The 10,104-nt window shown below is 32.4% G+C and overlaps 1 protein-coding gene across 1 annotated transcript in view; it reads right to left on the reverse strand.

Moving 5' to 3' along the window:
* LOC6648565 (A disintegrin and metalloproteinase with thrombospondin motifs 7) overlaps positions 1-8,769 on the reverse strand; it is a 19,958-nt gene extending 11,189 nt beyond the window's left edge. The window contains exon 1 of the mRNA XM_047011422.1: positions 8,697-8,769. The gene's annotated coding sequence lies outside the window, so the exon portion shown is untranslated. The remainder of the gene's footprint in view (positions 1-8,696) is intronic.
* Positions 8,770-10,104: the final 1,335 nt, after the last annotated feature.

The raw sequence follows: 10,104 nt of genomic DNA on the forward strand, positions 1-10,104 counted from the left end.
CTAAAAAAAAAAAACAAAACAAAAAAAAGAGAGGAAAAAAATGCTAAAAGCAAATCACCTTTTATTTATGGTCTGGAAGTTAGTTTCTTTTGTTTGCTTTCTGTGTATGTGTATGTGTGTGTGTGTGTGTGTGTGTGTGTATGTGTGTGTGTTGATCGCACAGAAATTTATGGCATAATTCGGGTTTTTGGTTTTTCGGGCTTTTTTGTTTTTGCAGTTTCGAACTTTTCCCTGTTTTTTGTTTCTGTTTCTGTTTTTTCGTTCCAAGTCCTGTATGTCACTTAAATTCAGTAGCCGCCCCATGGCCATTTCTTGTTGTCAGCAAACTGCCAATCAATTTTGTTGGCGCCAGACCGCAAATTGCTGGGCCAACAGCAGCAACAGCAACGACAACAGCAACCGCAGGGCAACACGGGCTTCTATTTTGAAACGAAATGTGCAAATTTGAAATTCAATCAGCCTTTTGGGATCGATCACCAACGATCCATACATAATCATGGCGCCAAAATGTAACACACACACACACACACACGAGATGATTAGGAGAGGAATTAGGCGAATTGTAAGCTTCTCGCAATCAAAAAATATTTCAAATCTCATCATATTTAATGATCATGGGAAATAACCATTCGAAATTAAGGAAAAGTTAAGTCATTGAAGGTAATCAGAAATTTATGAATTCAATATTTTAGAATGTGCAAATTTTACTGAGAGACGAAGATTTTAACTATGAAATTGTTCAACATTTTTTTTAATATTCAATATTCCCTTTGAAATGATGAGTTAGCTTAGTCACTGCCTTTAGAGTATTTGTTCTTATCTACTTTCTACTCTTTTGTTATGTATTTAGAGGTAAATAGAGAGCAAAATCTGATTATTAAATAATACAATCTGTTTTGGCTTATATTCATTTCAAGTTGTTAATTTGAAAAGAAGATTTCATACAAAACATTTCCAGTTTTATTATCTAATAACTCAGTTAAAAAGACATCATTCGAATCTTTGCTTTATCTAGCTAGCTTTAACAATAAACAAGGGAATAAAGCAGGTAATAAGATGAAATGAATGAAAATTTGTCTATAACTGGGTTTTAGCCGTCTTGAGGTCAAAAAATAGCTTATAAGATTTTTAATCATAGACAGCACAAAGGGTGAGCAGGTTGTCTGGTATAGGTAATTCAAGAACCATTAAGTTCTATCATCAGTAGACTTCTCTAAAGAATTTAGAGTTGTAATTGCCATGCCATATCTTCAATGCTAAAAGTAGTTGGGAATTCAAACTAAATGAAGCGAAAAAAGAACAGCAAAGCTTGCAACTGCAGATTCCACACTTTTTAGGTGCATACTTTTGGCTTTCAGATGTTAAATATCTCTTTCTCTCTCTCTTCTCTCTCTATCTCTCTCTCTATATCTCTATGTCCCTCTTCTCTCTCTCTCCATCTCTATTTCTATCTCTCTCTATCTCTTCTCTCTAGATCTCTCTCCATATCTCTCTCTCTGCTCTTCTTCTTTTATAAAGTCAAATTTAGGTTTTATCAATTGAAAATAATGGATAGATATGGATTACAAATGGATCTAGAAGGTATTTTTGTAAGATTTGCGTAATTTTTAATGTAAAATTGTCTCCGGATTCGGGTCCGGCGTCTAAATGGGCCCCGCTTAATTATTTACATCGATTTTGGCCACTAAATATTTAATTTATTATTCATTAATATACTTCAAAATTCAGTCAGAGCCAAATGGGTAAATTGTTGAAAATTTAATTTCGAAAACTATTAACTTTGCGAATCTGAAATTCTGTTAAATTTTATGATATCTCATTTTAAAGCCAATCAATCAGCTAATAATCAAGTAATCATTTCATTTCTTCTGAAAATTGAGAAAAAAAATGCCAATCAACATTTAAATATTTGAATAAACCTTAATTTCATGAAGCTCTAATTTCGTAAATTTTTGAAGTATTTCCAAAATGAATATCTTCATTTTCAACAATAATATATGTCTTTCAAACTGCACTAAAATCTCAAGAACTTTTTGGTGAATTTTTGGAAAAATTTGTTATACAAACTTTGAAATTTTGTTGAAAATATTCAAATATAATATTGTTATAAGCCTTTTAAATAAAATTCTTCTGAAGATTGAACTCAATGCCGGTCAATTGCAAAACTTAATTTGAATTTAAAAAATTTGTATATTGTATTTATAATTTGTATATATAATTTTGTGGGGAAATACAACTTTGATCCATTGAAATATATTTGAAAACCTTTGTAAGTAATTAAAAACTAAGCCGATTTTTTTTTTTAAACGTTGAGAATTCTTATTTTTCATTTAGTGTTGTTTTGTTTCCTTCTTTTCTTTAAATAATTTTGGTGGTTTACTTCCAGTTCTGGTTGAGTTTCCCAGGTTTGCCAGTTCTTCCAGTTCTGGCAGTTAATTTCAAAGATGCTAAATACAATTTAATTACAAATGTTGACGGCAAAACTTGAAAGCAAATCTAACTATCTATCTGTCTATCTATCTATCTAAGTGTGTGTGTGTGTGTGTACCAAGAATTAGCAAAAAAAAAAAAGAAACAAGAACACGAATAACAACAAATAGAGAATTAGCAAGCGCCACATTATCATAAGTTTAACTCTATGGATTCGTTGTTGTTGTTGCTGATGTTGTTGTTGGTGTTGTTGTTGCTGATGTTGTTGTTGGTGCTATTCATTATGCTGCAATGCATCGGCTGGCTGACTCTGGCTGGCAGGCGCCACTTTTAATTATCAATCAATCACAGTTGACGGCTCCCTCCATTAAATGTCAGGCAATTGATTGCATTTTCTTCTTCGATTTCCTTGCATTCAATTTTTTATTGATCATCATCATCATCATCGTCGTCGTCGTCGTCGTCAGTAGTCGGTTCTGGTTCGTTGCCCCCTTCCCCTTAACCCTCACCCCCTTCATCTCTTTGGCCTTATGCTTTTAACAAGGATCTTTGGTCGTTTTATGTATTGTGTTTCCGTTTCCCCCTACACATGATCTCACACCAAACAATTTTTTGTATACAATTTGTAATATTCATCGCATCTTTTTATAGTTTTTTTCTTGTAGTTGTTGTTGTTGTTGTTTCTGGTTTTCCATTGGCGTTGGCGTTTTGTCAACAACTTGTGCGACAATTTATTAGCCACATTTATTTTGTTTTGTTTTCGGTTTCTTTTTCTGTCTCTCACTCTCTCTCTCTCTCTCTCTTTTTTGTTGTTGTGATCATTATCAGGAAGATCTTTCTCATAATAAGCAGACAAATCCCGGCTAAATCTTAATCTAAATCTATTATGCAAGTTTTGGATGACATAGCAAATTTTATGGAATTTCAGTTTCAATCTCTCTAAGAGATTGAGCTCCGGAAATAGAGATTAGTAAATTTAAAATAACTAAAAACCAAAACTCGAAGAATTCATTCAACTAAATGGAAAATATAATGTTGATTTAATGGTTTTTTTTTTTGGATTTCCACATTGAAATTGGTCTATATTTGTTTAATATTTAAGAAAACTTTAAGATTCTTTGCAATGAAGTTCCCATTTGAATCAGACAAGTTTTCAATATTTGAGTTCTTTAAAAAACATTATAAATTTCGAAAAATAAAACATAATATGGAAAGATGGGCTTAAGCCGGCTTAAAGTCAAGAAATCGTATGAATGACACTCGTTTTTATATATTCGTACGATTTTTTAATCAAGTTTTTATTAACTTCAAAAAGGTCGAAACTTAGACTATACATATATTAAAAATCATAAGCGATTTTAAAATATCTTTATTTTTTCCCCAATGAAACAAGAAAGTACTGACATATATCAAAAAATTTAATATATCGAAATTTAGCATTCATAGGCACAATTTTGTTGAAATTTTCCTCATTTTCCCATTAAACCTGTGTTTATTGAGTTGATCTTAAGTTAATCCTAAATATGATTCTGTTTAAAAAAAAAGCAAAAATTGATTGGAAAATTCTCAAAAAATCTCAAATTCTTTAATGCTCTAACTCTGCATATTTTTTTTTTTTTCTTTAACTCTGTGTTCTTTTTAAACATGTATTCTTTTTAAAAGTTTAAAAGTTTCCATAATGTCAAAAATTTAATAAAAAGCAAAATGGTCACAATACAACAACAACTTTCAAAATTGTGTTAATTTTTTGCTTTATTTTTCAAAAAATTTGAACACTTTTCGGAGCGATTTTCAAAATAAAAACATTTACTTAAAACAATTGAATTGACAAAAAATGTTCTCAAAAAGTTCGCAATACAACAAAAAAAAAAAGACAAAAAATTTAAATATGTTTTTGTTTATTGATTAATTTTCCAAATATTCAAAATAAATAAATATTTGAAATAAAATAATTATTTGCATTATAATTTTATAAGAAAAATTTGGATTTGACAGAAATCTTTCTCAAAGTTCTTTTTTTCTTTTAGTGGCAAATGAAAAATTCTATTAAATTGAAGATCAAACATTTTGAAATAGTTTAAAAATTGAGAGGGAAATTCCCATATTGTTTGGAAAAAACAAAAATATATACTGAAAACGACTTTTGCGTTTGCTTTCATTGAATTTGAATTTGAATTTGAATTGAAATTGAAATTCATTCATCAATCGACAATGGCAGAGAAGAGGAGACATTTAAGCTCTTTGAATGTGCCAAAGATGGATTTTCCTGTTGTGTTTTTTGTCTTCTTTTTTTGTTTTGACAAATTTACTAATGATGATATCATATCTGGTAATAACAAATAAACCAAATTTGTTTATCAACTTTTTGTTTTTGTTATAGATCTCAATTGTTTTGATTCCTACATACATACACATATGTATGTCTATGTATATGACTTGGCATCTTCCCACTTTTTTTTTAATGGTAAACACACACACACAGAGAGACACACGTTAACACACACCAAGTCTGAGAGGTTGGCAAAAAAAAAAAAAAGATTTCACTTCCAAAAGTAATTTGTACGCCTACCAGTCAAAGCAGAGACAGAGTCAGAGACCGAGACAGAGAGAGAGAGAGAGAGGGATGGAGATACAGATAGAGATGGAGACCCTGCCAGACCCCAACAGACCCCAGACTAGGCTAGCTTATTTCATTCATATCTTTTTTCCATTCATGCGTTAAAGTTTCGTTAAGGAACACAAACACACACACACACACACACACACACACTCAGAGTGAGAGAGAGACTCTGAGTTTGTTGTTGCTTTTTTCTTTTTAATTTTTATGAATGAAATGAAACTTTTAACGTAAAGTCAGTCAGTCGCTTTGGGTTTTTGAGTTTTGGGTTGGGTTTTTGTGTTGGATTCACTCGGTTTGCTTGTAAAACTCCACTCCAAAGTGTTGTTGTTGTTGTTGCTGTTGTTGTTGTCGTCGTCTTGAGGCATTTTTTAATTTCTTTAGTGTCGCTTCGACGCGTCGTTTGTATGTTGGCATGTGGGCCGAAATGAAAAAAAACAAAAAAAAAATGAATTTTTATGGCAACATCGTTCGATTTATTATTTTATTTGATTTTTGTTTTCCCCCTCTCGCTCTCTCTCTCTCTTTCTCTCTCTTTCACTTCAGTCAGATCATAAATTTTGCACAAGCATTTTGTCTGATTTCTTCTTCAGTATCGTCTGCATATATGTATATGTATATGTATATGTACATATTTGTATATATATGTATGTATATATAGTTACATACATATATCAAAATCATTTCTTCAATTCGTTTTCCTCTTCTAAGAGTTTTAATTTTGACCTTTTTTGGGAATTGTTTGTGAAACTTTGTTGTTGCTTCTTTTGAGAAGCTTTTCCGTTCCTCTCTCTCTCTCTCTCCCTCTCTCTCCAATTCTGAGATCACACAGGAAATAAGCTTGTACAACCAAAAAAAGAGAAATAACAAAATCCTCAAAAAAAAAAAACCCAAACCAAATGAACACAAAAAACAAACCAAACTGATTTCATTTTTCTCAAGAATCGAGGCAATAAATCTTAACAAAAATTGCTGCCTGAGAATGTGTTTTGAAAAATGATAAGCATTGAAATCAAATTGAAACAAAACAAATCTATATATAGGTCTATCAAAATAAATCATAATGATTCCAAATAAATGAAGGTGGATATGACCAGATCATTAAAGGGTTAATATACTTATATACATGAGTTAGAAAATACTTCGATTTGAGTCTGCTTTTAATAGAATATTGAAACCAAAATTGTATTTATCGAAATGAGAGTCATTCATATGGAAATTTGAAATTATTTGAGCCCTAATCTAGGCAATAACTAATCCGTTTCGGAATTCATAATTTTGTAGGGTAAACCATCTATGTAAAACTTAAGATTGCCCCAAGGAACATGTTGCTATATAGTTTCAAACATTATCGATTCTGATCATTTAAGTTATTTCATTGGGTCAATTGGTTGGGTTTCATTTGTTTATTTCCAACTTCAAAAAATTTACGAAAAATTCTCAAAGAAGCACTACCAAAAATTTGCATTATTTGTTAACAATCGACTAAAAAATCACGAGGCTTACATAGTTAAGACTTAATAATATAATTTAATATAAAAACCGAAAAAAAAATTGTATTTTATTATTCAATAAAACTAAACTAAAGCAGAAATACGAAAATGTTTTAATTCTAAATTAGTCTATTTCATATTTGTGATATTTCTAAAAATTTCAAGTAATCAAAGAAAAAAAAAAACATATGCGAAGATTAGAAAAAAACAAGAGACAGTAAAACCTCAATATAATGAACCTCTTTATAACGAAAACTCAATATAACGAGCGTCCCCGTTCGTAGGGCAAATATTAAATTAATTTATGATTACTGAAAGTTGATTAAATGTTCATTCATAAAAAAAAATACAGTAAGTCCCAACTTTTTGTAACTGTTACTTTGTCAAATTTCAACCAACTATCGAAAGTGATAACTCATCTTAAAGCTTTTGAATTTATTTTCAAATTGAAATGTTAGTCAGGCTAATTATCAAGTTATCTTTTCAAGCTAAAACAAAAAATGCCAATGAACAGCAGAATATTCCAATAAACCTTAATTTTAAAACTTAAAGCTCTAATTTGGTAAATTTTTGGAAACTCTTGTCTTTATATTGAAGTTAGAATAATGTCTTTTAAACTGCAATAAAATTTCGGGAACAAAATTTGTTGTAAATTTTTGTCGAAAATTGTGATTATGATTTTTTTCAAAAAGTGGAAACGAAATTAATTTTTTCTAAATATCCAATTGTTTGATGCCATTTTAAAATACGCTACATTTCCATTTAAGTAATTTATATAAGTTAGTACATTTCAAATCGGTTAGAAATTGATCAAAATAAAATCTGAAAAAATAGGTGAAACACCAACAAAAATTGTTATAAAAATTTCTTAAATATTCTCAAATAACCTTTATATTTCACAATAAGTTGTGAAGTTTACCATGTAAGTTTGCCATTTTCTAGGCAAGTTTCTAAATTCTTATATCAGTTTTCTTATTTGTTAGTTTAGTTTGATCCCATTTGGCAAATGTTTGCAAAAAATACATTCTGATTTTTAAGACATATCGACTCGAAATTAATTTTTTTTTTCATCATTTCAGTGTTTAGATGCCATTTGAAAGTTTAATAAATGGCGATTAAATTGAAATATAACACTAAAAAAAATCATTTTCGAAATTGGCGAAAATATAGTTTGTCATAGAAGGAAAACTTACACAAAATTTGTGTTAAAAATTCAAAATTAAAAGAAAAACCAGAGGGCCGTGGCTAACTTCGACCGCGTGAAAGTTTGCATACCCTTGCAACTTTTTTGGTAACAATAACGAAGTTATTGAGAAAAGTCACTGTTCGTGACTTTGTAGTTTGTATGGGAGCTATATGATATAGTGGTCCGATCCGGCTGAATCCGAGATATACAACCTGTGCAGTATATACAAGTCTACATGCAAAATTTCATGCTCTGTAGCTTTGACGGTCTAGGAGGAGTTTGCGTTGATCCAGACGGACGGACATGGCTATTTGAACTCGTCTCGTCGTGCTGATCAAGAATATATATACTTTATATGGTCGGAGATGCTTCCTTCAATGCGTTGCACACTTCTGACCAAAATTAATATACTCTTTTTGCAAGGGTATAAAAAAACTTTACGAATTGTTTTTGACAGATTATTGGGTCAATTGCGCTGTCAAGTCGACTGTTAAGCCTTTGTTTACCCTGGCTTAAATCAGTCATTTAGCGAATCAATAGATATATAGTTTAGAAATTTGTGGTGACATCCCTTAGATTCGTTATAACGATGTTTCACTACATATCTATAGATATCTAACCTATCTAACCTTTTGGTGTTGCCTTTGAAATAATCTTCTTTTGGCAGATTGACCTCGAACCAGCTTAAACTTATATTTAAATGAAATTCATCTTTTTGGTGAAATATTTGAAAAATCTATGTAAGAACTTGAGAAAAAAAACAGCGTTTTTCTACCATTAAGGATGCTTAATATATGTGACTAACTAAAATTCTAAAGTTTTGCATTGAAATCGATATGTAAAAGTGGTAAGAGCTAAAGCCGAGCTAATACCAACTTCTAGTTAGTTATCCTTTTCACATTTTCAACTTAACTTTTGTGATTTTTGATTAATTTTCTATTCTTAATGTGATAATTAAGCCCACACTCACCTCAGCTAATGACGCCGCCGATTCCGATATCGAAATGGATCGGAAGATGACGATGGATAGAAGATGGGGATGATGATGATGATGAAGCCCGCAAAAAACACACACACACACACACACCGAGACAATAAGAAATGACAAAAAACACACACAAAGTGTCAACCGCAAATAACACAAAAAAAAAAAAAAAAAATAAAACGCCGACGGCAACGGGCAACGGGTAAACGGGGCAAAGGCAGCCGGGTGATGATGATGACGATGATGATGATGATGATGATAATGAAGACGACAGCAACGGCGGATGGAGATGATGTCAGGTAACAGACGAAAAACTGAATACGAAATGGTTTTGTTTTTTTGTTTTCTGTTTCAGCAGTTTTGATCGATTTCACAAGTCGATCGATCGATTGGATTTATTAACAATTTTTATATTCATATACTTTTTGTTGGCACTATATTGGACATTTGTTGTTGTTTTTTTTTAAAGAAATTTTTGATTGAGCAAAAATGTTTGCCTTGGTTTTTTTTTGTGGCGTTTTTGGCGCGTTGTGCAAAAACAAATCAAAAAAAATAAAAGAAAAGAAACACAAAAAAATGCAATTGATCGGCTCAGATTACGTCGATCGCGGGTGCACACATGCACGCACACCCTTAACACAAACACACGCGCGCGCGCATACAGACACACACACACCTGCACACACACACACACACACAGGCACAGGCAACGGACGGGCCGGCGCAGTCGCCGTTCGAATTCAAACTAAATGAAAATTGCAAAGCGGCACTGGTTTTATTTGAAGGAAAGCATAGCACACGATTGGGGAGCCCAATACCCATAGCCATAGCCATAGCCATACTCATACCCATACCCATACCCATACCCAGACATAGCCACAGCCAAGAGTCAAGAGTCGCAGTCGAAGTCGAGCCGAAGCTGAGCGGAGCAGAGAGCCGATCCGAGTGAGATATTCTGTTGTTGCTGTTGTTGTTGCTGCTGCTGCTGCTGCTGCTGCCAGCGGATGACGCCGACAACACAAATGAATGGAAGTGGGTAAAAGATTTGATTGTGCAGATACGAGAGCCAGCCGGCTGGTGACTATGTCGTCGTCGTCGTCGTCGTCATCGTCGTCATCGTCATCGTGGCGTCGTCTAGTTGCCGAACCCAAAACTGCTGCTTGATGATGACCCCCAGAGGCCCAAAGGAAATGATGTTGCCGCTGCCGCTGCCGCTGCTGTTGCTGCTGCTGACAGTGACCCTGTGGACTGGATCTGGTTGACCACTAAAACAAAAAACAACACAAACTACAGTGGAGGCTCATCTAACTAAGAAAGACATCAGAGATCATCCAAGGGAAGGAAAAGCAAGCAACTTCAAGAGAATGAATCAAAATCGTTATCTTATTCTTAT

The sequence above is a fragment of the Drosophila willistoni genome, assembly GCF_018902025.1.
Source record: "Drosophila willistoni isolate 14030-0811.24 chromosome XL unlocalized genomic scaffold, UCI_dwil_1.1 Seg141, whole genome shotgun sequence".
Classification (NCBI taxonomy): domain Eukaryota; kingdom Metazoa; phylum Arthropoda; class Insecta; order Diptera; family Drosophilidae; genus Drosophila; species Drosophila willistoni.